This window comes from Orcinus orca, chromosome 18, assembly GCF_937001465.1.
Source record: "Orcinus orca chromosome 18, mOrcOrc1.1, whole genome shotgun sequence".
Classification (NCBI taxonomy): domain Eukaryota; kingdom Metazoa; phylum Chordata; class Mammalia; order Artiodactyla; family Delphinidae; genus Orcinus; species Orcinus orca.
In genome coordinates, this window is record NC_064576.1 from 2,072,699 (window position 1) to 2,099,063 (window position 26,365).

At 52.5% G+C, this 26,365-nt stretch overlaps 1 long non-coding RNA gene across 1 annotated transcript; it reads left to right on the forward strand.

Moving 5' to 3' along the window:
• The first annotated feature begins 1,669 nt into the window (after nucleotides 1–1,669).
• On the forward strand, nucleotides 1,670–15,980 carry LOC125961971 (uncharacterized). The gene is made up of 3 exons (XR_007473193.1): nucleotides 1,670–1,900; nucleotides 5,019–6,086; nucleotides 15,854–15,980. It is a non-coding gene; the product is annotated as an uncharacterized LOC125961971 (long non-coding RNA).
• Nucleotides 15,981–26,365: the final 10,385 nt, after the last annotated feature.

Here is a 26,365-nt window from a genome sequence, read left to right on the forward strand (position 1 = left end):
GGGGCGGGGCTCCCCGACCCCCTCTTCCTGGCAGGAGGCTGCAACCCGGGCCCCCTGCTCACCCCTCCCCTTCCTGCCCCCCTCAGAGGTCACCAAGGGCGAGCTCGAGGACAGGGGTCCCGACAGACCCCCGGCCCAGCTCCCAGGCCGGACGAGCAGGCCCTGGAGAGTCAGCACAGGGCCCATGCGGCTCCCCTGAGAGCAGGACGTGGCCCAGGCCGGGCCCAGAGTTACCAGGGGGGCGGCCCAGCCCAGCCTGGGTCTGGAGGTCACCCTGCCTGACCTCGTCACGAAGAAGCTGCTGCTTCCAGCTGCTTTCCTGCAAGAAACTTTGAGTTTTGAGGCGCCGACCAAGGACGGCATCCTCTGGGTGCTGGGGTGTCGAAGGGTCTGTGACAGGTGGGGACGTGCGGTCACCCCACACCGCTGGGTTCCCCCGGCTGCCCGTTCCTTTCACGACTGTCGGGCCCCCGGTGCCCGCGGGAGCTGCTCCCACACAGGCTTGACCCAAGCGCTCCTGACGCAGCCCCAAGTCGGTCCGTCTCCTCCTGCAGACAGAGACGTCCGCAGGTGACCGTCAAGTGCGTCCCAGCTCTGTCATCCTAACGCGGGCACAGGGCGGGTGGAAAACTGAGAATGTCAGGGGGAGGAGGCGTCAACAGGCACCACACGGCGAGGCGGCTACACTTGACAGTGCGCTCCGCAAACCGGCCGAGACCACAGAACGTAAATATTCTTCTGCTTGCGCTCGCTGGCTGGCTGGCACAATGGCTCCGCTATAATTGGGGACAGACACAAAATGAGAAGAATATTTTTAACAAAGTGCTTGCACGAGCAGCTGTGCCCGTTCGTAATGACTCGTTAGTGTCGCAGCCAAAGAGGACTGTACTTTTGTTTGCTGCGTTTACGGAGGTCAGCACACTGGGAAGCCATTGTCATCACAGCACGGCCCTCTTTATGCCGGTTTCCTGTGTTGTTCGAAGCCGCGGGCGCGCAGATGAGCCGATCGGTATGCAGATTGCCCATCATTAAAACTGTTGGAAAATCAGCGTCGTCCCTGCTTTAGTGCTGGAACTTGAGCGCCTGCAGGCGCCACCTGAACGCTCTGTGCGCCCCGAGGGGACGGGGGCCCTGCCCGGCCGGCCCCTGGGGGCGGCTGTCTGCTCTCTGCTCTCCGCAGGGGCTGGAGGAAGGGGCCGACCCTGACCTTGAATGGAGGACCTGGAGCCGGACACCCAGCCCTAAGAAGAGGTGGAGGAGCCCTGGGCGGTGCTGCCGGGGGGCCGGCACTCAGAGTCCCCGCCTTACGGAAGAGGAGCTTACGGAAGAGGAGCCGGCGGGGCCAGTGCCTCTGCCCCCCGTCCAGAGAGGCACAGGGCAGGTGGCCGTGACGGTGTCCCTTCTCGCTTACGGAAGAGGAGCCGGCGGGGCCAGTGCCTCTGCGCCCCCCCCCCCCCCCCCCGTCCAGAGAGGCACAGGGCAGGTGGCCGTGATGGTGTCCCTTCCGCACGTCACATCCTCAGCCCGCCGGTCATACGGGAGCCGCGTGGACTTTTTACGGAAGGACGTGCGGGTCCCTCTTCACCCGCCCCGAGCTCCTTCCCCCCGCGAGGGGCGGCGCCAGTGAGCGCGGCCCGGGAGCACGGGTGTCACCTCCATGTCCCGGCGCGCCACCCGTCCTCACCCCTCCCTCCCGGCGGGCCCCGAGTCCCAGGAGCCCCGTGCAGGGCCCCTCCCCCTCGAGCAGGTGGTCGGCCCCGCAAAAGCCAGTCGGCCGACGGACAAGTCGGTGCAAATTCAGGGAACGTTGTTAAACTATTGGGTTTTTCCCCCCCAGTTTCAGGCACTGAACAGCCAGCAGATTTAAGAAATCTGGATGACGATGTGGATACAGGATTTGGTAAGGAGGGTCCTCTTATCACACATCTGGTCCATGCCTGGAGCGGGTGGGTGACCGTCGGTGGGTGTGTCCCAGATAAGCTGGGGCAGCCGCGCAAGGTGGAGCCAGGTGACTTGGTTTGAGGCTAGGATCACGTTCCCACGGCCCGCGCAGGCCTGAGCTGCGGCGGAGTGAGACCCCCTTCAGGATGCTGCTGGTTAGGACGCGCAGCTCTGGGGCCGGACGGTGGTCAGCTGAGCTCTCAGGGAGAATCCGACTCCACCAGGTCAGGGAGTGGCTGGGACGAGGACTCACACTTGCCCGGCGGGTCTGACAGTTACTGTAGCGGAGAATTGGAGTCCGACACCAGCACCCGCTCTGTCTGGGCGGCCCACCACCCAGAGCCCCAGACAACCTTTGGGAAAAGGTCAGAAACAATGGAGTCACCGGGATTTCTGATGACTTTCTGGGCTCAGCAAGCTAACCCTGCAGGGGAACTGCAGCCCCTGCCCCGCCCTCACATCCCAGGCAGAAAGTGGAGAGCCTTAGAAGTGGAAAATCCTTGTGTCTGGAAATAAGCCACGGGACCCACATGAGAACAGCAGAGGTGCTGGTTCAGAGCTCGCTGCGCAGCGTCAGCCACCTTCACTGGCGTGTGGCAGAGACTCAGGCAGATGGGGAGGGGAGAGCTCATGGTGGGAAAGGGGGTTCAGGGGTGTCCTGGGGGAGGTGCTGGGGGGACAGCTCAGGGGTGTCCTGGGGGAGGTGCTGGGGGGACAGCTCAGGGGTGTCCTGGGGGAGGGGCTGGGGGGACAACTCAGGGGTGTCCTGGGGGAGGTGCTGACCAGAAGCGGCTCCGTGTGATGGGTTAGGGGAGCACGTCTGACTCTCTCGCATCCTGAGTTGGAAGCAGGGAGGAGCACGGGAAGCCATCAGTCACTGATGAGGCCCGGCCGGCTGTCAGGGGGGCGCCGATCCCTGCGGGCGGGTGTTTGGCCTCCAGCGTCAGCTTCCTGTGATGTCTGGGTGGCCAGCTGGCTGCCCTGCAGGGCGCTCACGCAGCAGCCAGAGTGTTTTCTATGTTATGTAGGTCATCGTCCGATTGCACGTTCAATATCTCATTTCTCAAAAAGGAAAATTTTAAGTAGAAAAGGACAAGGTTTAAAACCACAGAGCTTTCTCACCTTGCACACCTGGTCGGCTCATGTCTACCTGAGGGTTCTTCCAGCTACGATTATACGCACAACATACAGAGGTGTGGAAGTTTCCGGCAGCTTTTGGTCTTGGTTTGCCCACCTTTGGGGCGTCCCCAGCCCCCAGCCCTGAGGGCGACTTCGGCCCCTCTCACCCAAGGTTGTCCCTGCCCGCCGGCAGGGAGTGTGTCCTGCTGCAGCTCGGCTGTCACCACCCGCTCCGGGGACCTCTCAGGATGTCTGTGGGTCATGGCGCGGGGGGTCCCCGGAGGCCACCCCAGCGTCCTGCGCGTCACACTGACCGCAGGAGGCCTCGCTTCTCTGCGCTGGTCGGCCGAGCCCTGTCCCCTGCCTGGCCGCCGCGCCAGCCCCGGGTAGGGGCCCTGTGACAGCCGGAGGTCTGTGCACACCTCGTCCTGCCCTCACACACGGCTGGATGCCTCGCGACAGAGACCAGGGACCAGGGCTGGGCCGTCCCTGACCCTCCAGCACCTGGACCGTGTCTGGTACACAGTAGGTGCTCAGTAAATGCTTGTGGTTCCCTTGAGTGTCCACTCTTCCCCGTGACCCCCGGTCTAGCCTGACGCCATGACGTCTTCGGGACTTAGCAGTGGTCCTTCTGCACAGTAGCTCCCAGCAAAGGGGCCGAGGCCGGCTCGAGGTGGGGGAGGTACTGCGGAGCAGCTGCAGCGTCCGCTCGAGCAGAGCCCGGGGGTGGGGGGATGGGGGGTGGGGAACCCTGCCCCGCGGGGTCCTTTCCTGTGTCCCCAGCAGCCCCACCACGAGGCCGCGCCCCTCAGGTCGCCCTGGCCGGCCCTCCAGCTTGTGCCCCGGGGTCCCGGGGGGCGTCCACAGCTCCAGACATCAGGGCTGCCGCCAGGTCGTCGGAAAGAAGCAGGGCTGCAGGTCCAGACGCTCCGCACATCCTGTACCCCCCACCGCGGCTGCAGGGGTCTCAGAGCGCCCCTGGGTGCACACAGCCAGGCCCTGGCCGGGCTCAGGCTCTCTGGGGAGGGAGCCACAGAACTGGGAGAGCCTGGCCCCGTGTGTGGGGCGAAGTCTCTGCTTCCTGTGGTGCTTGCGGGCTTCTCCCCTTTCCGTGTGTCTCCACGTGAGCTGGAACCGGGGCACCAGCTGACAGCTTCAACTTGGCTGGGACTGAGGGGCTCCCGGGACTTGGGACTTTCACGCTGAACCAGGAAAATCAGGGCTTGAGTCAATACAAACCCAGCGCGTGGATGGCCGGTCACATGACCACCGGGCTCACAGCTGGGGCTCAGCGCTGCCGTGTATTCATTTAGCCTCAACTCCATCCCAGTCCATGTTAAGTGCTCCCTACATGCCCTGCTTCATTTGAACCTCGTAAAAGTCCCGATGAGATAAGCACAGACCCCATTTTACAGACGTGAAAACCCAAGGTTCAAGAGAAACATGTGTAAGAGCACAGCCAGTGAGAGCAGAACCAGAGTGTGGTCCGGGGCTGCCCGACACAGTCCAGGACGCCTATGTTAGAAGCTCCCTGGCAGAGGTCAGAGGATGTACAGAAAGGAAACCCTGCCGCATCAGGTAGAAATCAGGAAAGATGCTCGTGCCTGCCTGCCGGGGGACAGCTAGAGGGAGGAGTCTCAGAGAGGGGACAGACGGCAGCAGGGGCGGGAAGGAGAATTACGACGCTGCCCGGGCCGGGTTTCCAGCATCGTATCTCCGGGGGCCTGTTTCTTGTCCAGGGTACCTGGATGATCTCAGGTTTTCAGAACTTATTTAGGGAGGCGGTGGTCTCCCCCCCGAGACAAGGTTCTTTAGAAACCAGGTCCATCTCCACGGAGCTCCTTGAGTCCCTGTGTCCAGTCCAGCATTCGCCGCCTGCCTTAGGTCTGCGTAGAGCAGAAGCATGTAGGTAGGGTCTTGCATTGCTGGTTTAACTGTCCTTGTGTGCTTTTTCCAAGATGAAATTCTGGTCCGAGAGATGTTGGAGCCAAATAAATCATCATTTCTTCAAACACAAAGACTCCCACCAACATCGACAAAGACTCTGACAAAGAAAAAAAGCAAGTACACATTTCTTAAAGCCTAATTACATGTGTTCCTAGAGGTCTGTGGTACATATGCACAATCCCATCATGGTCGCATTCTTTGAGGCCAGCTACTTCTGGGGCAAAAGCAGATGGAAATGTGGATGAAACAGTCGTCCCAAACATCTGCTGTAATCTTCCCTAGACTGGGGAGGTCACACCTAGACAGGCAGAGACAAGTCCCTTTATCCCGGCTGGTCTCTGGGTGCACGTGCAAGAAGGGCCTCGTGCTTGGGATGCAGGTGGGGTTTAGCCACTGCGGGAACCCGGGGCGTACGGAAATAGGAGCTTTCGACCACCCAGCACGTTTGATGCTCACCTAAACCTCTGAGAGCAGGGCAGTGACTACGACCCCATCCGACAGGGGCTAAAAGTAAGGTCTGGAAGAGGACTGGCCCGAGGCCCCAGAGCTAGTAGTGAACAAAACAATGTGCTTTCCCAAAGTGCAGCTTCCTGTGGTCCAAATGCACACAGATAAGTCAAATAGCACCCTGAGACCCAAGACGGAGCATTTGACCCTTGCTCAGGAGAGAGCAGCATGGCAGAAATCTACATGCAGCGCGTGAAAACGCATTCAGCAGCAGGGACGTTCAGCATTTTCTTGAAAATTTACATCCAGATGGAAGTTCCAATACCTCATGGAACATCTGCTAAACAGCTGGGTTCAAGGAGGTCAGATGAAGCCTGACTGTTTACATACTAGGTGGCCAGAGCACGTTTTCAGTAGAAGTTGAAAACTGTGTTAGCATCCCAAGCTAATGCTTTAAAGTACAGTATGGATGAAAACTTTCGCGGGAGTGTACATTTATGTTTTCCCTCATTTTTTTCCCATGCTGTTCATCAAAGAAGCCCGTATTAGAATTAATTATCAGACTGACACTAAGACGATGCAACATGAAGATCAATTCTCTGCCAGGAAAGAAAATGAACTCTTCTTTAATGGTAAATGCAGCCGGGCAGGTCCCCCCGGCCCCGAGCTCAGACGAGGTGGGAAGACAGGAGGATGCAGGCAGAGACGCCTCCCTCACTGGGGATGAACACATGATTAGAGAGCGAGCTTGCTTCCCCCGGGTCGGGCAGATTTCCCACCTCTGTCGGGGCTCAGGGACCCAAGCCTCCACCTCCTGCCTGTGGGTCTGACCCAGGACCACTGGACAGACATACTGTCCCGCAAGCAGGTGGACGCCCCAGCCGAGGAGGGTGCTGCGGTTCTGCCCGTTCCTCCCCAGACTTTTACTCCGGTCATTGCTCCTCCCTGGAGTGGGCGGGACAGGGAGAGCCCAGAGTGTCCCCCAGGGGTGCCCCCAAGGAATGGGAAAAGCGTCTCCCCAACCAATGAACTTGCTGGGGAGCCAAGGCTCTGAGGCTGCAGGGCCAGCATCCTGCGGGATAACAGAGCTTCCCTTTGCCCTGAAGACCAAGCACAGGAAAGGGGGCACGGCACAGCTCCTGGGGCTTCCGGCTGGGTCCCGAGCTGGGCCATGGAGGCGAGACCAGGTCACGGGGGAGGGGAGCTGGCTCAGCTTCTCATTCCCGGGCCCCCCCGAGCTTCTCCGTCGGCAGGGCCCGGGAGCCTGCGTTTCAGTCTGTTCCCCAGTCTCTCCAGTGAGCCAGCCTCTGGTGTTTGGAAGATTGGGCAGGAATAGGGTTCCAGTTCCAGCTAATATTCCTAACACCTCTGGGTGCGTCCCGCTCCGTTACTTCTGCAAAGAGCCCGATGGGTATAAATTAAATACAGCTGGATGTCTTTGGTGGTGGGCCCACACTGGGAGAGGTTACAGGGTGAGTCAGGTCCGGCCGCGAGCTGGACTGGCCTGGGGACACAGCGTCTCTGCATCACACGCATCGAATTCATTGAAGAAGTGGGAGGAAGTGAGGATGGACCTAACATCCCGGGACAGGCTGAGATCAAGTCGAGGGAGGGGTTGAGTCGGGGTCAGGAGTGAGGGGGGGGACGGGGTGAGGGAGTCTGCATCAGAGGAAGCGCAGGCCCACCAGGGTCCTCAGAGCGACCATGAACTTCCCAAACCCGTCGCGCGGCGCGGACGGCTGCAGAGGGGACCACACCCCCGCTGTGTTCATCCCTGGTCGCCCCTCAATCCTGAGACCAACCTGAGGACCTGGGGGGCCCTCCCCCCTGTGCAGCTCCTTGAGCTGCTGGGACCACAGTAGATTCATCCAGACCCTGAGGCGGGTGCCAGGCTTTACCGCCAGCGGATCTGTTAATGGAATTGTTTTGCTCCTAACCGCCAAGCGTGACCGAGAGAAGACGGAGATAAGTTATGAGTTTGGAGCAGGGCAGGCAAAGGCTGGCCTAGGAGGGAACGTGGGGGCAGAGGGCAGGGCCCTGGGCTGACACTGTGAAGAAGCGCTCCACTCTGTCCTGGCATGTGACCCCCGATGGAACCAGGGCCCAGGGCACCACGGGGGGCGGCCATCCATCCCCGCAGCAGCTCTGAGTTGCGACTTCAGGGCTGCTCACTGTGCTTGCTGCGCAAAGACCCTGAAGCTGCCCTTCAGGTGTTTCCCCGTGAGCAGCGGCAGCTGGTGGCCCACTGATCTGTTGGGTCCACAAGCTTCCTGACAAATGGCCACTGTCCCGTGAGAGTCAGGGACTGCTCACTGGCACAAGCCCGGGCCAGCTGTGACGTGTACGTGAGACAGACAGCCACGTACGACAAATGGAAGGGGGCCAGACCCAGCGTCCCCCTCCTGCCACGCCGTGTCCCTCTGCCAGGTTCCAGTGAGTGATGCTGTCACCGGCAGAGCTGCCATGGCGCGTCTGGTTCTGAGACACTGGCTTTGAACAGCCTCCTCGTGTTACAAGGCTGGGTACCTAGACCTTTGTTGTTCTGGCTCCTAAAAGAATGCTCGGGCCAGGGGACCGCAAGTCAGGCACCTCGGGGTCAACAGCCTGCCCCTCCTTTCACATTGGAAATGCTTTTGCTTGGACTGGATGGCAAAGGGGTCCATCCCTTGGTCTTTGGAAAGGCTTGTAGCTTGTGATCCTCGAAGGACCCGTGTCCACGGCATGAGGGCTTTCTTGGAGCGAGCAAACAGCGCGTGCATGTAGTGGCCACTTGCAAGGTGCAGGTGATGGATTTAGAAGCACACAGGCAGCGCTGGTGATTCCCCGTCACGCAGGCAGAGCCGTCCCTTAGCCACTGCCCCTCCTCTTTGTACGCCATGTCCTGCCCCCCTGCCCAAAGCTGCAGGACGTGAGGAAAGGTGTCACGACAGCAAAGTCCTGCATTGGTGGAGGGCAGATCAGATGAAGCACCAAGGTTGCCCGAACATCGTGTTCATGGCGGCATTTTCATCTTCATCGTTTAGACTATTTTAAGCGCGATTCAGCTAGTGAAGGTCTCCTACATTAGCAAGAGCTTGGGTGTGGTGAAGGTAGACTGCACCTCTCCCAGCTAGAGAATAAAATTACTCAGTTGTATCCTGAATTTTTCAGGTGGAGAAGAGGAGGCACTGCTCAGTGAGGGATTACCCTGTATCCATAGCGGGTATAGGTAGACGGGGAACTGACCCCCAGGCAGGACAGGAGATGGTGCAAAGAGGTAGTTGGAGGTTTGCAAGAGGAGATAAAAGCCTTATTAACATTTTAGTTTGGTCACAGTAGAAGCCTGGTTGGAGAGCTCCAAAAAGGGCGCGGTGACACTGGGCAGGAGGTATGGGTGACCCTTGGGTGCAGGTGAGGTCTCCGAGGCTCATGGAAGAGCCCCCTGGCTGGAGCGGAAACAGAAGGAAATTGCTGAGCAGGATGGAGGGCTGTCACCCTCAGCAGAGATTATGATGGTGCATCTGAGCAAAGGTATTTATTTGCAGAGTGCTCTCGGCGACAGGCAGATTGTCTCCAGCTATTTATAAATGGAAGTGGGCTGCTGCTGTGTGCGCGCCCGTAATCCCGAGTGTACAGACACGCGCGGCAGCGTGTCTGGGGAACAATAGCGTGGGTAAAACAAGGACAATGCGAGCATTTAAAACAGTGTCCATTGTGAAATCATTTTAGACATAAAAAACCTGCAAATGTGCACAGAGAGCTTCCTGTGCTCCCTTTACATGGCATCCCCTGCTGTGAACATCTTAAGCAACTCAGATACAATCACGAAAACCAGGACATTACCATCAATGTGATACTATCGAATAACCTACAGACCTGATTCAAATTTTGCCAATTATCTTACTAAATTTTTTTTTTTTTTTACTGCTCCAGGATCCATCCAGGATTCCACATTGCATTTACCTCTCATGTCCCTTTAGCCTCCTCCAATCTGGGAAGTTCCCTAGTCTATCTCTGCCCTTCATGACCTTGAAGGGAACTGGCTAGTTCTTTCGTAGAATCTCTTTCAATTTGAGTCTCTCTGAAATTTCCCCAAGACTAGATCCAGGTTACGCATTTTGGTCAAGAATGTTAAAGATGTGATGCAGACATATCTCATTACCAGGGATGTTCACTTCATCACTTGTTTAAGGTGGCGAATACCAGGTTTCTCCATAATGAAATTAATATTTTTTGCGTTTGTAAATAATTTGTATCTTGTGGCGAGATACTTTCAGACTGTGAAAATATCTTATTTCTCATCCTATTTTCACCTATTTAGCATCCTTTGCTTCTTACCTGCAAAAATTATCACTGTAGTATTTGCCAAAAGGTGATTTTCTGTTGTCATCTCTCCTTCTACATTTATTGGTTAGAATTCTATTGTAAGGAAGAACTGTTTTTTCTCCTCCCTTTATTTACTTGTTTATTCCATTATGTGTTTACATCAGTGTGAACTTACCGATAGTTGATACTGATAGTGGGTAACAAACCACTAATATTTAGTCTCTTGGACTCTCAGATTTGGTTCTTGGGGGCTTGGCATGCTGCCATCGCTTCTGAGTACTTTCTGGCTTTCTGGCAACACAAGAAACTCCAGGCCCCTCCCTCACTTTCCCTGGCCCAGCCCTGGGACCAGCCATGTCTCCAAAGAGCCCTGGTCTCTTGTATTGGAGAATGGTAGTTAGAAGTCAAGATCTGGGGCTGGGAGTGTTCACTGCTCCTGGCGTGTCATTGTTTCCAGGCCCTTCCAATGGACAAAGCCAGGAAGATTTCTGTGCGTACAGATCCATCTATCCTACATCCATCTGTTCAGATGAGCCCGCTGACCCCAGGCCTGTACCACCGGGCAATTCTGAGCTTCATCCTCTCCTTTGAACTGAGCCAGAAACCTGGCTCTCAGACGTCACAAGAGCTGACCCCCTTGCTCAGTCCTAGAATCACAGGAAATAGTTGCTGACGTCCTAGCGTATACCCACCCCTGTGAAAAACAAATTTCCTATCAGACAAGAGCTGTGTACAGACTTTTGTTCCCAGCCTTACAGTATACCGTCATGTACTGCTTTCCAAAGTTCCTTACTGGTTCCTTTCTTCCCATCCCCTTCCATGGGGTTCTCTTATTTACCTATAATATTCCATCTGGGGTTTGTATTCCATTTTGGGTCCCTCTCCATCATGGTTGATCTCACTTATTTATTCTGGAGTGTGTGAAACGTGACCCTGGTTCTAACAGAAAACGTAGGACACTGGGAAGTCTCGCTCCACCCCGCCCCCTGCTTTCCACCCGTCCCCTCCTGCCTCCTGTAGTTAAGCAGCCTCACTCCTTCCTGGCTTGTCCTTCCAGTATTGTCTTGGACACAAATGAGCAGGTGCATGAAAATGCTCCTTTTTGGGTACAAGGTTATTCTGTTTACTGTTTTATATTGTATGTTTTCTTTTTTAATTGAAATACAGTTGACAGGCAATATTATGTTAGTTTCAAGTGTACTACATAGTGATTTGACATTTGAGTACATTATGAAACAATCATCAGGACAAGTCTATTAACCATCTGTCCCTAAACAGTTATTACAGTATTATTGACCATATCCCTTATGCTGCATATTACAGCCCTGTGGCTTATTAATTTTATAACGAGGGGTTTGTGCCCCTTAATCCCCTATTTTGCCATCCTCCACACCCCTCTCCTATGGCAACCCCCCATTTGTCCTCTGTATCTAGGAGTCTATTTTCATTCTGTTATGTTTGTTTGTTTTGTTTTTTAGATTTGACATATAAATGACATCATAAAGGACTTGTTTTTCTCAGTCTGACTTACTTCACTTAGCATAATACCATCATAGTATATATCTTCTTATCCAGTGTTTTTTAAGCCACTTTATTGAGCTATGATCATGTATGTTTTCTCATAACCTCTCCTTTCTTACATGAAAGGTAGCACACTGTAGATATTTTGTACTTTCCTTCTTTTAACCTAACAATATATACTGTAAAGCGCTCCATGTTAGTTTGTAGAAAGCGTCCTCATGATTTTTTTTTACAGTCGCATAGCTCCCCACTGTGTGGATGTTAATACAGTTTATTCAACCACCCTGCTGTGCATGGGCTTTCAGCTTATTTCCAATATTTTGCAAACAGTGTCGAGATGGATAACTGAAGCGTGTGTGTTTTCATTTTGTTGGAATGGTATCTTCAGGATAGATAGCTACAGTGGATTGCTGAGTCAAAAGATGAGTGTAGTGCGTGTGTGGTTGTGTCTGAACCACCAAACAGCCCACAGGAGGCTGTGCCGGTTTGTGTCCCCACCAGCAACATATGCGAGAACCTATTTCCCCACAGCCTGGGCTGCAGAGTAAATCATCAGACATTTCCATCTCTGCCAACCTGACAGGTGAGAAATGGTACTTCGGAGTTGTTTAAATTCACATTTCTCTAAGTATAAATGAGTGGGAACATCTCATGTTCATGGGTCATTTTTATATATTTTTGTGAATTATCCGTTGACATCTTTTTCTCATTCTTCTATACCTTCGTTTTTAAGAATTCTTTATACATGAGGGATATTGGTCTCTGTCTGTGATGTACGTTGCAAACATTTTCTCCCAGTTGGTCAATTGTCTTTTGATGTTGCCTGAAACTTTATAAACACAGGCTTGTGTGGGGGGGTTATGGTTTGAATTGGTCCTTTCAGCATGTTCTGGTCAAGCTGGGAAACATAGCTTTAGAGCCCTGGCATTGACACTGCTGAGACACTTGGTAGAAACAAATGCAAAACTACTTTGAAGAAACAGCCTCAACCAAGCTACACGTGATTTCCTCAGCCAAAAGCACCACCAGAGATGAGCTTATAATTCACATACGAAACATGTAAGGAGGCAGTGCACCACGGGGGAGAGTAAAAATAGCAGGTTCAGACAGGAAACTCAGGTAATGGAACAACTTCACAGTGTAGAATGAGCATGCTTCAGAACTTTTTCTTACTTTGAGGTTACAGAAAGCTACCAAGAACACTGTTCCCATCCTAACAATGTGCTGTTTGTGATAACAAGGTGATATTTTCCTGGTCCCTATATGTCGGGTATCAAGCCTAGACATTGTAAATATTATGTTGTTTTGATTTAATCCTCTGGAGAACCATTGATGTTTTTATTTTAGCCATCATTCCACCTGATTAGGTTCACATGGTATATTTTGTCTTGCCATGCGTGGGTGGTGGTTCAATCTGTCACTTTTTTATTTTTTTGGCCCCATAGCATGCGGGGTCTTAGTTCCCCAACCAGGGATTGAACCCGTGCTCCCTGCAGTGGAAGCTCGGAGTCTTAACCATTGGATCACCAGGGAAGTCCCACAAATCTTTCACTTCTCAAAGTGTTTGCTCTGGTGGTTTGAGTGTCTTGTGTATATACAAGTTCGAGGATGAGGCTGGGACTTGCGGGGTTCCGTACATAGAATTAGGAAATCCACTTTTCCTGCGTTCTCCCCTCCTGAATTCCCTCAGGTACTCTCTGCTCCCAGGGACTCCTAGCCTGTTTCCTACGGCCAGGAAGATGGATTTCTATCTGAGTTTTGGTTCGCATGACACAGCATCTCACCACCACTGAGGCTGAGCCTTGGGGCAAAGCCAGGAGAGAAATAAACACAGACACATGAAATTCATCCCCTCGTGGGTAATGTTTCCACACCTGCTCTCTTCTCCAAAGCCTCAGGTCGTTCCTATGTGAACTCTGCGGAGGTTTCGGTTGTGATCGTCGGGAGAGATGACACAGACCTTACACAGGACTTAGAGCACCAAGAGGATACCTAATTCCCACTTGGGCTTTTTTAAAGTTTCATGAAATGCAGACCTTCCAGCCATGAGAAAGTGCCAACAAAATGGAGCCTGAGCTACATAGTGTCACCTCCCCTGGGGACCTTTTACCTGCAGTTACTGCTTGACCACCTCCTACTTCCTCCCACAGCCCGAGTCAGCTTTTTGGGTTTTTTGCGGTATGCGGGCCTCTCACTGCTGTGGCCTCTCCCGTTGCGGAGCACAGGCTCCGGACGCGCAGGCTCAGCGGCCATGGCTCACGGGCCCAGCCGCTCCGCGGCATGTGGGATCTTCCCGGACCGGGGCACAAACCCATGTCCCCTGCATCAGCAGGCGGACTCTCAACCACTACGCCACCAGGGAAGCCCTGTGTGTGATTCTTGATCTTGATCATTGTGCTTAATTTTTCCTACAGAAGAGGACCAAGAAATACTTTATCAGATTAAAAGCCTAGCAGCTCTGGAAAAAAATCACTGAAAGTCTTCTGAAGGCTTTAGGTAAAGGGAACTGGGGGCCACCCGGCGATGGATAAGTGTGGAGGACGAGTCCTTGTGCTGGGATTCTCTTCCCTGGTGAGAAGGGACATAAGGCGTCCACTGGAGGGCCCCGCGTGCCCTGAGAGCAGCTCTGGAGGAGCAGGCGGCGCCGTCCCGGGGGCACCAGCGTGGGCGCGCAGGGGTCTCCTGGCCTACCACGTGCGCGTTGCAGGAGTCCTGGGCCACCTGCGGGCATCGCCTCCCTTCCCGCTGAGCCGAGCGAGGCCGTGCCTCTTTCCCAGGAAGAACTGGGACGCGGGGCCCCACGACACAGCCACGTGCCCAGGGAGGCCCCGCGCGGCCTGTCGGATGTGCCGTCCTCTGCAGGCGCCCCCCACCCCGCCTGGGACCCCGCTTCCCCCCCCCCCAGGCCTCTCCAGCTACGACCCCCTCACCGCTGAAGTCGGTCCCCGCATTCCCCCGTGCCTCCTGCCCTGGGCCCACACTTGTCACCGGAGCCTTCCTATGAGCCTGTCCCCTAGGCTGGCCTCCTGTCCCCCCGGCCTCTCCGAGGTAGACTTGGCAGCCGCGTGAAGGCTCCAGGCCACTCCTCCAGCGCACCTGTCACCCGCAACCGGCCTCACCTGACGAGCCCCGAGCACCTGCCTCACGCCAGGCACTGTCTCAGTTCCCGGCGTTTACCACCTCCAAGCCCGACCCAGGGCCCCGCCTTCGCCGAGCTCTCGTCCCAGGGCCTTGGGGAGGCTCAGGGGGCCTCAGCGGCCCAGCCTGTGGGAGCCTCTGGGTCCTGACGCTTCCCATCGGCTGCTCCCCCAGGCCCCCATCATCCTCAGACAGCAGGGCCTCCATCCTGTCCTCGGTTCAACGCCCCTGGGAACGGGGTTCCAGGCTCGGCGCTGGGACCTCCCAGGGGTTCAAGGTGTCACCAGGCACAGGCCCAGCTGCTCTGAAGTGGGGCCTCCCCGCCTTGGACTTTGGGGCCAGAACTCGTCTGGGGCGCCCCCCACCTCCCTGCCGGCTCTCTCCCTTCCTGGCTCACTGGACGTCTCCCCTCAGCCCACGCGCCCCACTTCCCTCCATGCAAACACGCCCGGGTCGCCTGGGGCTCTGTCCTGCGTCTTTTTTTTAATTTTTGGGCAGGGGTAGGAGTTTATTAATTAATTTATTTACTTTTGCTGTGTTGGGTCTTCGTTTCTGTGCGAGGGCTTTCTCCAGTTGCGGCGAGCGGGGGCCACTCTTCATCGCGGCGCGCGGGCCTCTCACTATCGCGGCCTCTCTTGTTGCGGAGCACAGGCTCCAGACGCGCAGGCTCAGTAGCTGTGGCTCACGGGCCTAGTTGCTCCGCGGCATGTGGGATCCTCCCAGACCAGGGCTCGAACCCATGTCGCCTGCATTGGCAGGCGGACTCTCAACCACTGCGCCACCAGGGAAGCCCTGTCTTGCGTCTTTAGCATCCTCTGAGCCCGACCAGGGTGAGGCCCAGCACCTTAAACTCAGAACTCCCCGGCTGGCCTCCTTCCCCCACTGGATGCCCACCTCTCCCGTGTCCTTCCAGTCCCCTGGCTCCTCTGGGGAAACTGAGAAGGACTCACTAAGGTGCTGTTCTGACTCCCAGCTGGTGGGGCTGGGTAACAGTTGAGAGTGCAGGATTTAGAGCGCCCCAAGCTGGGTTCAAATCCCCATCGGACCCCCAGTGAGTTCTGTGACCTTGGGGTAACCTTGGGCACATCCTAAGGCACAGCGTCTTCGTCCTCAAAGTGAGGTATTCAGAGCACCCGTCTCATTGGGGTGCAGGGGATTGAACGAGGTGATGTTAGCTGAGTGCTGAGCCCACGATCTGCACACATACCCGCCCACCCGGACCTGTGGGAGGGCCGCACCTCAAGCGGCCCTAGGAAGGCATTTGTTCTGAGTCAAGGACCACAAAAGAGGGGATCAGCGCTGCCCCTGGTCCCGCACTCCCCAGCCTCACTGGGGCTCACAGGGGTGAGTGAACCGTGGGAGCCTATGCAGGGAGGCAATGCAGGCTCATAGGGACACCTAGAATTTCTCAAGAAAATCTCCTCTTTCCAAACAGGAAATTCTCTCCAGCAAAGAAGAAAGAAGTGTAAAAGTTTGTTCGAGGGAGGCAAAAACCACAAGGGGATGCGGAACCTAGCCTGAGAAACCAGGACTGCTCACTCACCCGCCGCCTCCAGGCAGAAAAACAAAATAGAATTACTAACCATTCTGTGTGAAGGAGAATCGTTTTATTCAAGGAGTGCCAAATAAAATGAACCTATTTAACTATTAAGTTAGAGGCAGTGTGTTTTTTTTCCTTAAACAAAAAAAGAAATTAAAATCTAATTGAGCCTGAATAATGTGTCCAAAGTTTCTATTGTCTACCAGGACGAGCTCTGAGAGAAACAACCTCAGAGGTTGTGCAGTCGCCAGTGTCCTCCAGAGAAACAGAACCAACAGGATGTGCATATAAATACAGAAAGAGTGATTGTACAATAATTGTGAAGAATTGCGTCACGTGATTACGGAGGCCGACCAGTCCTGAGAGCTGCAGTTGGCCATCTGGACCCAAGAGAACAGATGGTGCGGTTCCAGTCTGAGTCTGAAGCCTGACAGTCTGGAGACCCAGGAAGAGCTGATGTTTCAGTTCAAGTCCAAAGGCAGGAAAAGGCTGAGGTCCCAGTTGGAAGGCCATCTGGCAAGAGGAGTTCCCTCTTACTTGGGGAAGGGTCAGACTTTTGTTCTGTTCAGGCCTTCAACTGCTCAGATCAGGCCCACCTACATCGGGGAGGGCAATCTGCTTTACTCAGCCCACTGATTTAAATGTGAATCTCATCCAGAAACAACCTCATAGAAACACCCAGAATAATGTTTGACCAAGTATCTGGGCACCCCGTGGTCCAGTCAAGTGGACACATAAAATTAACTATCACGTCTGTCCGATCTGTCCGTGAAGAACCAGAGCCTATGAAGTCCTGCCAGCCATCCCTTCCATGCCCCCCCCTCCTGCCGCAGCATCGTGCAAGGTGCACAAGCACGTGTACAAAGTACGCAGACACACAGAGTACGTTCCCTTGCTCTGTGAAGGCTCAGAAAGCGCACACTGGGTTTCTGTCGTGAGGAGCTGAACCAGCTGTCCAGGGAGCCACGTGGTTTGACCCTCACAGAGGCGGGGCTGACATCCTACCTCCCCGTGGCCGCGTGGCCACGGTCCGACCCCGAGGGTGCTTAAGTATTTTGCACCTGATCCCTGAGTGAAACCAAGATCTCTACAGAGAAGAAAGCCTTCCAATCCCCAGGAATGACCCACTTTCAAGTAATTTTCACTGCACCGGAATTCTGGTTTATCAGAATGGCGTTGGCTGCGGCACAGAGAGATGGACATGCTCTAGGGGCTGGCCCCGACTTTGCACCATCAGTGTTTTAGCTGCAGAGGATTTGGCCCACCAGCATTTTCTGGGAGAAGATGAAAAATTTCGTTCAGCAACTGTCAGCGTGTCTTCCATGGCTTCTTATCCAAACTGGTTCTGGTTGTGGATGAGCTCAGCACATTGAGGTGAGCAGGCTGGAAAGTGATATTTGGGTTAAAATGTGAGATTGCCCCCATTTCTCCAGAGAGGTGGGTCTGGAGAAGGTCGTGAATCCTGCCTTAGAAACAACCAAGGAGAGAGAACTTCTGTTCTGAGGTGCAGACCTGGCAATGGATTGGTGTTTGTTCTAAAACCCCACTTATAAAGGCAGCTGGAGATTGGATCAAACTAAACCATCTTATTTGTAATTGCCGGCTGTGCACACTTCTCAGGACAGACAAAACCCTTCTCCCCTCGTTCCCTGATGTCACCAATATGACTGTAAAATAGAGGACTGGGGGATTGGAATCAGAGAATGAGGCCTTTAATCCAACCCCGAGACCCCAGACGAGGAAGCTGAGGTGCAGAGAGGTCCTAAGACTCGCGAGTCACCAAGTAACTCGGTGGCCGAGCAGGAAACAAATAGCTCCGATTTCCAGCCTCTCCTATTTCTATGGCATCATTCTGCAGCTCCCTATCAATAAATGGATGTTTCAGAGTCGTTACTTCTGTTTTTTTTTCTACTTGACTCTAGTATTAGTTTGCTTGGGCTGCCATAACAATGTACCACTGATGGGGTGCCTTAAACCACAGAAATTTATTGTCTCCCAGCCTGCAGTCTGGAAGTCCAAGATCAAGGGCAGCATTGGTTCCTCCTGAGGCCTCTCTCCTTGGCGTGCAGACAGCCGTCTTCTCCCTGTGTCCTCACAAGGTGTTTCCTCTGTGTGTGTCCAAATCTCTTCTTAGAGGACACCAGTCAGAATGCATTAGGGCCCACCCTAATGGCCTCATTTTTAACTTACTCATCCTTTTAAGAGCCCATCTTTGGATATAGCCATATTCTGAGTTCCTGGGTGTTAGGGCTTCAACATGTGAATTTCGAGGGGACACAGTTCTGCCCAGAATGCCTCGCCAACATTTTTAGAGTATTTTGTGAATTGTTTCCATGCACACAATGCCATTGAACCCTCACCACAGTGCTTGAGAGGGAGGTGTCACCTCCACTTGAGACGTTAAGTGACATCATCACATGGCCTGTGGTGGACACAATACCTTAGCAGGCCTTCTAATCCAGAGGCCAGGGTCTTCTCACTAAATGTTCTAAAATCATGACCATCGCTCTTTGCCAATCAGGATGTATAGATGTAATCAATTTACACAGCCCTGCTGTCCCCAGGTAAGACGAGATATTACAAGTCCTTTTCGTGACCTTCTGTAGGTTAACGAGATGCTTGACTTTGACCTTCCCCTGGTCCACCTCTGAACCTTATAACTCCTCTAAGTACAACAGTTTCCAAATCCTGAAAGTGTAATGATTTAATATTTTGACCACACAAAAGTGTCCCCAGTCTAAGCGACAGCATCCAAAACAGCTGAGTCAGCGCATTGGGTCCCCGGCAGAGAGCTGAGCTCCTGTTCTCTGGAGACCTGCTGTCCAACAATGTAAACATGCTTAACGCTACAGAGATGTACACTTAAAAATGGTTAAGATGGTAAATTCAATGTTATGGTTTTTCTAACCACAATAAAAAAAAAGAATACCTTAAAATGTATATCTACAGCTACATCATGAAGAAAATAAGAGAGCCCGCAGAATAGGAGAAATTTGTTGTAATCATCTATCTGATAAGGGACTTGTGTCTAGAATATAAAAAGATCTATTGGGGGGGAGGGATAAATTGGAAGATTGGGCTTAACATATACACACTACTATATTTAAAATAGATAACCAACAAGGACCTACTGTATAGCACAAGGAACTCTGCTCAGTGTTCTGTACTAACCTAAATGGGAAAGGAATTTGAAAAAGTATAGACACTTGTATATGTATAACTGAATCACTTTGCTGTACACCTGAAACTAACACAATATTGTTAATCAACTATACTCCTATATAAAATAAAAAATTTAAAAATAAATAAATAAAAAGATCTATTACAGCTCAATAATAGAAAGACAAATAACCCAGTAAAAATGGGCAAAGGCTCTGAACAGACAGTTTTCCAAAGAAGAAAATGGGCCTTCGGTCAAGACTGGTGCTTAACCAAAGGAACCGGTAGTCTTCCCTCAGTAGAAAAGTATCCTCAACTAGTTCCGTTGATTTATTGCTAGATTAGCTTCCAACCTGCCAGAGCTGACCGACAGGCACGAAATGCAGGGTACATATATGTAGTTTAAAATTTTCCACTGGCCACACTAAAATAAACAGGTGAAACCAGCTTGAATAATCTATTTTATTTAACCCAATGTGTCCAAAATAGTATAACTTTAATATGTACCCAATATTAAAAGTTATTAGTGAGATATTTTATATTCTTTTACTAAGTTTTTACAGTTCAGGGTGCACTTTGCATTTGCAGCACATCTCAGTTGTAGAATTCGATTTTCACTGGGAATATCTGATCTGCCTTTAGATTTCAGGATAGTTGTATTCGAAAGAGAAGCTACCCGTAACCAAGTTGTTTTCAAGTTGTTTAAAAATACTCAGCATTCTCCCAATAACTGAATCAAGTTTGAGATTTCAAATTTAAATAAATTAAATACAATTTAACATTCCAAGTCTGTGCCATTTGGATTTTAAATTCAAGGAAAAGGTACTGGCCGGTTTTAAGGCAGTGCTGTTGTTAGATTTACATCTTGAAAAGATCATCTGGCTGCTGGGCAGGAAAAGCGGAGAGGCTGTCACACTGGTTTAAGTGAGAGAGTATGGCTTGGGTGGTAGGAGGGGAAGAGGAAGGGAGGGGGGCCCCTGGAGGCAGGGCCACCAGGACCCACGTGAGGGCATGTGTGGGAGTGGAGAGTGTTGACCCTGGTGCTGGACGTGAGCCACTGCAGAGAGCCCAGTGGGGGTGAGCGGGGGTAGCAGGTCTGGGGCGACCCGAGCATCTCATCTGGGGCATCCGTGGAGACGCCTAGCAGAGATCCAAATGCAGATGGGAACTGAATTTATAAGACAGGGCTGAGGGAGATGTCAGGGCTGAAGATGTGAACTTAAGGATCATAAGACATAAACAGTATAGGAAGGCATGGGTTGGGATGACGTTGCCTAGGAAGGAAGTATGGAGAGGAACAAAAGGTCTAGGACCCAGGTCTGGGGTTGTTGAATATCTGGAGGTGGAACAGAAGAGCTGGAGAGTCACGGAAGCCAGGAGATCAGGGTGATTGGAAAAGGCGCTGAGGGCCAACCCGCTGAGCGCCCAAGTAGGTAAGATTAGGATGGAGGATTGATCACAGGCTTGGCCAACAGGAAGGTGTGTGCTGAGCTTGACCAGGGCTATTCCAGGGGGTCCTGGGGGCTGACACCCAGCTGGAATGGGCTGAGGAGGGAACCTGAAGCAATAACTATGCAAATGCTTTGAAGTTAGGTTATGAAAGGAAACAGAGGGACGAGCAGTGGCTGAAAAGGTACGCATGGGGAAGAGAGCTGTTGTCCCAAGGCAGAGCGTCACGCTAGCGTTACTGAGCCAGCTCACCTGTTGACGGTGGTGATCCATGCAGCAGGGCAGGAGAAACCCCTGATCACTGGCTTACTGGATACGCACACTTCCTTTCAGTGAACTGCCTTTTCACATCCTCTGCCTGCTTTCTTTTGTTGTTCACCTTTTCTCGTTCCTTTGTAGACTCTTTATGCTGAATACGAATGCTTTATTTGTTGAAAGACTTGCAAACTATTTCCTCCGGTCTGCCACTTATCTTTCACTTTGTTTCCGGTGCCTTTTGTCAAAATGAAGTTAGCAATTATAATATAGTCAGAGCTGTCCTTTTCTTATTATGGGTTGCTTCATGAGTCTTGTTAAGAGATCCTTCACTACTCTAACGCCGTAAAGATGGTCTGCTGTTTCCTTCTGAGCCATTTTCACTTTTGCTTTCACATTTCTGTCTGATCCACAGGAACTAGATTTTTGAGCGTGGTGTGAGCTCTTGGATTCACCTCTCTTCTCGTCCCTCATCCACGGAGGCGACAGCCTGCTCTCTGCTGTGCTTTGAGGAGCTAAGAGCAAGGGCCCACCCTACATTTGGGATGAAGGGGCCAGGGAAGGGCAGTGTCTCTCAGCCACTGGTCAGTGTGCTGTCACACCAGCAGCCCTAGGACAGCAGTGCCCGGGAGACAGGCAAGCTCCGAGGGGACACTCAGGGCAGCTGGCGCACATTCTGAGTGGCTCCAGTTTCTGACAACAAGACCCCCAGGGGCCTGGACACTGTAATTTAGTCTTCAAGAGAAACAAAACATCTAGCAGTAGGTAATACCTCATACCAGGAAGACTTGGTAACTGAAATGTTTATAAATTGCTGGCGGTGGGGAATATAATAAAGGTACTTTGGAGAACAGTTAGTAACCTAGATCTTCTCAATCTGAAAACGCTTTCACATCCACAACCTCCACTGACAAAGACCCTTTTGCCAAGCTCGGGTAACGTTTATCTTCTTTAATGAATGAGGAGATGAAGCCAACTGGCTGAGAAATGCTCCCCCAGCAAGGAGACCCGTTAATATACTTTCTTCACGCGTCCTCGCCCACAGACACAGAGAAAGGGCGAAGGGCTGGAGTACTAGCCACAGTGCCCGGGGCCACCGCTGCTCGGGCCTCCCTCCCCCTCCCCCCCATGCTCCCAGGAACGGGGTGCAGGGCTCCAGGGAAGCAGGATGAAAGAGGCACCCACGTGTTGGTCTTCCAGGTAGAGACCACCTTGGGACCAAGTGACTAGAGCTTTTTGCTCCCACCTGGCCTCCTGGGCAAGAGTACTTTTAATTTGACAACCTAACTCCCGTTATTTCCTCAGGGGGCTAGGATTATACTCTCCTCGGTAACAGAGATTCCTGTCTGGCTACATGCTCTTGTTTCTGGAACATTCTTAAAGAATAAATTCAACAGTGGGAGTGTCAGGATGGGCGAGGAAGACGTGACAAACATCCATTGCACCAGGTACCTGGGTCTGGTCCAGCGAGCAGCTGTCAGCAGCTTCCGCCCAAAGGCTGTGGTTCTGCCTGGAAGGCCGGCCTCAGGGTGGCCACGCAGGGACTTCCCAACCTGCTCCACGGGGGGGCCACCAACCCCGCCCACGGGGACAGCCGGGCACGTTTAATATTAGCCATGACTCACTGGGGCTTTTCTCTCCAGTGATAACACTGGGAAATGAAGGAATCAGCTAAGACATTTTAACAGCCTGTGTGGTTGCCAAGTTAAAGGTCATGGGGTCAGGAGGCGCGAGCGGTCATCCTCAGCGGCCAGCAGGACCCTGCTCAGCAGCAGCGCAACCCGGCTGCCCCCATCTCTGGGCGCTGGCCGGCCAGCCCGCTGTTTCCTTTCCCTTCTGCAAACCTTCACCCTCCGTCCCCATGGTTCCGCTTTCACAGTCTGCTTCTGAAGGGAGCGCAGACCTTCTGTTTCTATTTCATTTTAAGAACGTTTGTGCTAATCACTTTTCTAACAAGATATAAGTAAGACAGGACAAGCAGTAGGATTCCAGAAACTTAAAGTTGGTTATGGCCAAGATCCCTGGTCCAGGGCGTGTCTCTCTTTCTGAAAAGCAGTGGCCAACGGATCTGAGTCTAGCCTGCATTTCACATCACCACTCAGCAAATTTGCACTGAGGGTTTAACGGGCCCCCCTGTCCACAGCGTGAGGACAAGAGAAGGCAACTGTGAACCAGGAGGACAGGCCTCCCCAGAACCCACAGAGCTGGCCCCCTGATCACGGACCTCCAGAGCTGTGAGAAACACGTTTCTGTTGTTTGAGCCATCTGGTCTGCAGTACTTTTGACGGTAGCCCAAGTGGACCCAGACTCTTACGTCCAATTTTAAGCAGATTTGCCTTCTTCGCAGATGGATTCGGCGGCGTGGTGGGAGATGTAGGGGCGGGGAGAAGGGGCAGCAGAGAGAACAGAACAGTTGGGCTCTGGTCCCGCTTTTAGGCCAGGCTGAGGGCACCATCAGAGTGGACCCTCCTCCCCACGCTCAGAAGAGTCCCGCCGCCATCTACCAAGTGTGTGGACCCCTCTGTGCATTTCTCACGGGAGCTTCCTTCCACTGAGTGCTGCCCACGTGAGCAATTCCTCACCACACAATCCTTTTTTGGAAAACACAATGCCAATCATAAAGGCAGGCTTGAGTTGGGTTTTGTTTCTGATACATATATTGAGTTTTGAATCTTTCTCTTTTCCATCATGTATTTGAATCATATCTTCAAATACCCAAGTTTGCTTACGTTAAAGAAAAAAATTATTTCACGCTGTTAAAGACGACATTATTCAGAGACACTTGTTAAAGCATGGAAAGGCGGACTTGATCCAAGAGGGGGCCTCATATGGGTGTTGGGACCCCTGCAGTGGGACTGGTGAGACCTTGTTTTTTTCTTGCAGTAGAGGAAAGAGCTCAGACTGAACTCTGAATGCCACACGGGCAAGCGGGAACTCACAGCCAAGGAGCAGGGTGGGTGTCAATGGATGGAGAGTTATTAAGAGGAGCCATTAGGGTCAACTAAACATCCGGGGTTCTGGCTAAACCGACCTAAGAGGACTCTGGCTGAAGGCAAGCCAGGGTGAGCGGTCATCTGGGGGTGGTGGGAGGGCGAAGAACCCAACTAGATTTGGAGGGTTAGCAGAGATGGGGGCCAGGGGATTCTAGCCAAACCAACTTGGCAGGATTCTTGCTAGAATTGGACAATGCTGAGATGAAGACTCAAGTCCAAAAGTTGAGGCCTCATTGAAACTCAGGGGATCCTGAGTAGAGCTCGGTCAAGGAGAGAATATTTGTCATTTATTTATGGTTGCTTTATCTAATAAGAAACAAAGGATGTGAGTCATGAAGGTACTCTTTTTCCCTAGAGCTCTTTAAAAACAACAGTCCTAAAGAAAATCTGTAATTAGTAATAATTATAAGAGTTGGGCAAAACCTGGGACCAAGCAATTGGACTGTTGACTGTAGCAGTACTCCCTAGACTGCCCTTTATCATTCTCATACCCACAATTACCATGCAGCATATTTTAGAGGTCCATCATCATATTAATCTATTTCTAGATAGCTACTTCAATATGTATATGGTCCGAGTAGCCCTGAGAAACTGGAAAGTCATCTTAGCTGAGGAAGGATGAACTCTAAGCACCCTATCACTGTAACCTGCTTTGTTTTCTGAGACCTTAGGACTCTTTATGCAAAATAAATCTCAAGGTTAAAAAAAGTCTAACTGTGGGTTGGAAACTGGTCTGGATATTATTCTAAGCTCTGCCACAGGCAGGCAGCTTGTCCCTGAGCAAGTTCCTTGGCCTATCTCTGCCTCGGCTTCATCATTCACAGAAGGTAGGGTAAGGAATATTACTCCCCTCTCATTATTATGGATGACAAGGTGTGCTTATGTCCTTCTGCAAAATGGGCTGCCTCTTTCCTAGGAAGGGTGGAAGTCATCGCCCAGGTATATATCTTTTTTTTTTTAATTTTATTTATTATTTTATTATTTGAAAAAAATTTTTTTTGGCTGCTTTGGGTCTTCGTTGCTGTGTGCGGGCTTTCTCTATAGTTTTGGCGAGCAGGGGCTACCCTTCGTTGCAGTGTGCGGGCTTCTCATTGCGGTGCCTTCTCCTTGCCAAGCGTGGGCTGTAGGTGCGCGGGCTTCAGTAGTTGCAGCACGTGGGCTCAGTAGTTGCGGCACACGGGCTCTAGGGTGCGCAGGCTTCAGTAATTGTGGTGCAGGGGCTTAGTTGCTCTGCGGCATGTGGGATCTTCCCCGACCAGGGCTCGGGCCCGTGTCCCCCGCATTGGCAGGCAGATTCTTAACCACTGCGCCACCAGGGAAGTCCCAGGTATACCTCTTAAAGAGATAATTAGATTAAAAGCATCATGGTGTTTACAAAGAAAAATAATTGAATTCTGGAGTGGACCAAGCTTGAAATGGGTTTATAGCATACTTCTACCTTTTTGGTCCAAACAAAAAAGTATAGCTCGAATTACTGAAATTTCCTTTCTTGCCTCATCTAACTGATGGGAGACAGATTCTAAGTCTCGTTCACACTTCCCATCCATGAGTACTTGCTCACTAAGGTGAGATACTCGCTACGTTTTCTCCTTTGCTGTGTCTGGAACATTTCCCAGTGTTTCATCCACTATTGTACTCAACCCACATTTGTTGTGTGATGAGTAGATGACCGTGTTGCATATTTATACCATAAATTAACAATTTCCCTTTGCTAGGCGTTAGGTTTCTAATTTCTTGTTTTATTAACCAATGCTGCAATGTGCTACCGTATGCATCGATATCTTCCCAGACATCTGGTTACCTACTTAAAGCTGAATTACAGTGATTTAGAATTTTGCAGAAGAAAAAAGGAAAGCAATATACACAAGGAAAACGAATAAATACAAGTGAAACAGACCATAAGGTTACAAAAGTACTGTAAGGAAATAGCCATAAACGTTAATAGTGGTTATCCCTTGACAGTGAAATTACTGATAATCAGAAAAGAATACCTTAAAAAAAAATCTGTGATCCTCGATCATTGAAAGAGAATTTAGTATTTCCTTGCATGCTGCCATGTTTCTCAGTGTTTTTGCCATGGGTTCTCGAAAACGTGCAGCCCACCTCGCCAGACAAGCAGGACAGAAAGCGCGGGAACTGCCCTCAGGTCCCCGCAGACGCCCCGCCTGATTAATTGAGCGAATTGGAGCTGCGCCGCCACAACCTCAGAGGGCCGGGCCCAAACCCCAAACCTGCGCCTCCCGGAGCTTTTTATCAAGGGGGATCGGGACACTGTCGGGCCTGGGGTCTGGACAGGAGGCGCGGCGCAGAGCCCACGCCGCCTGCAGGGCACCGGGAACGGCCTGGCACAGTCCCCTGCCCTACACCCCGCCTTACCCCGCCCCCTGCTCCTGGCCCGGTCCCCCGCCCCTCCCCGTCGCTCCAGGAGTAGGCCCCGCCCCACGGCCCCCGGTCTCCGCCCCCGACGGCCCAGGCCCTGCCTCCTGCCCCGGCGTCTCCCGGCGCCAGCCCCAGTCCTGGCGCCGCAGGCCCCGCCCCGCCCCGCCCCGCC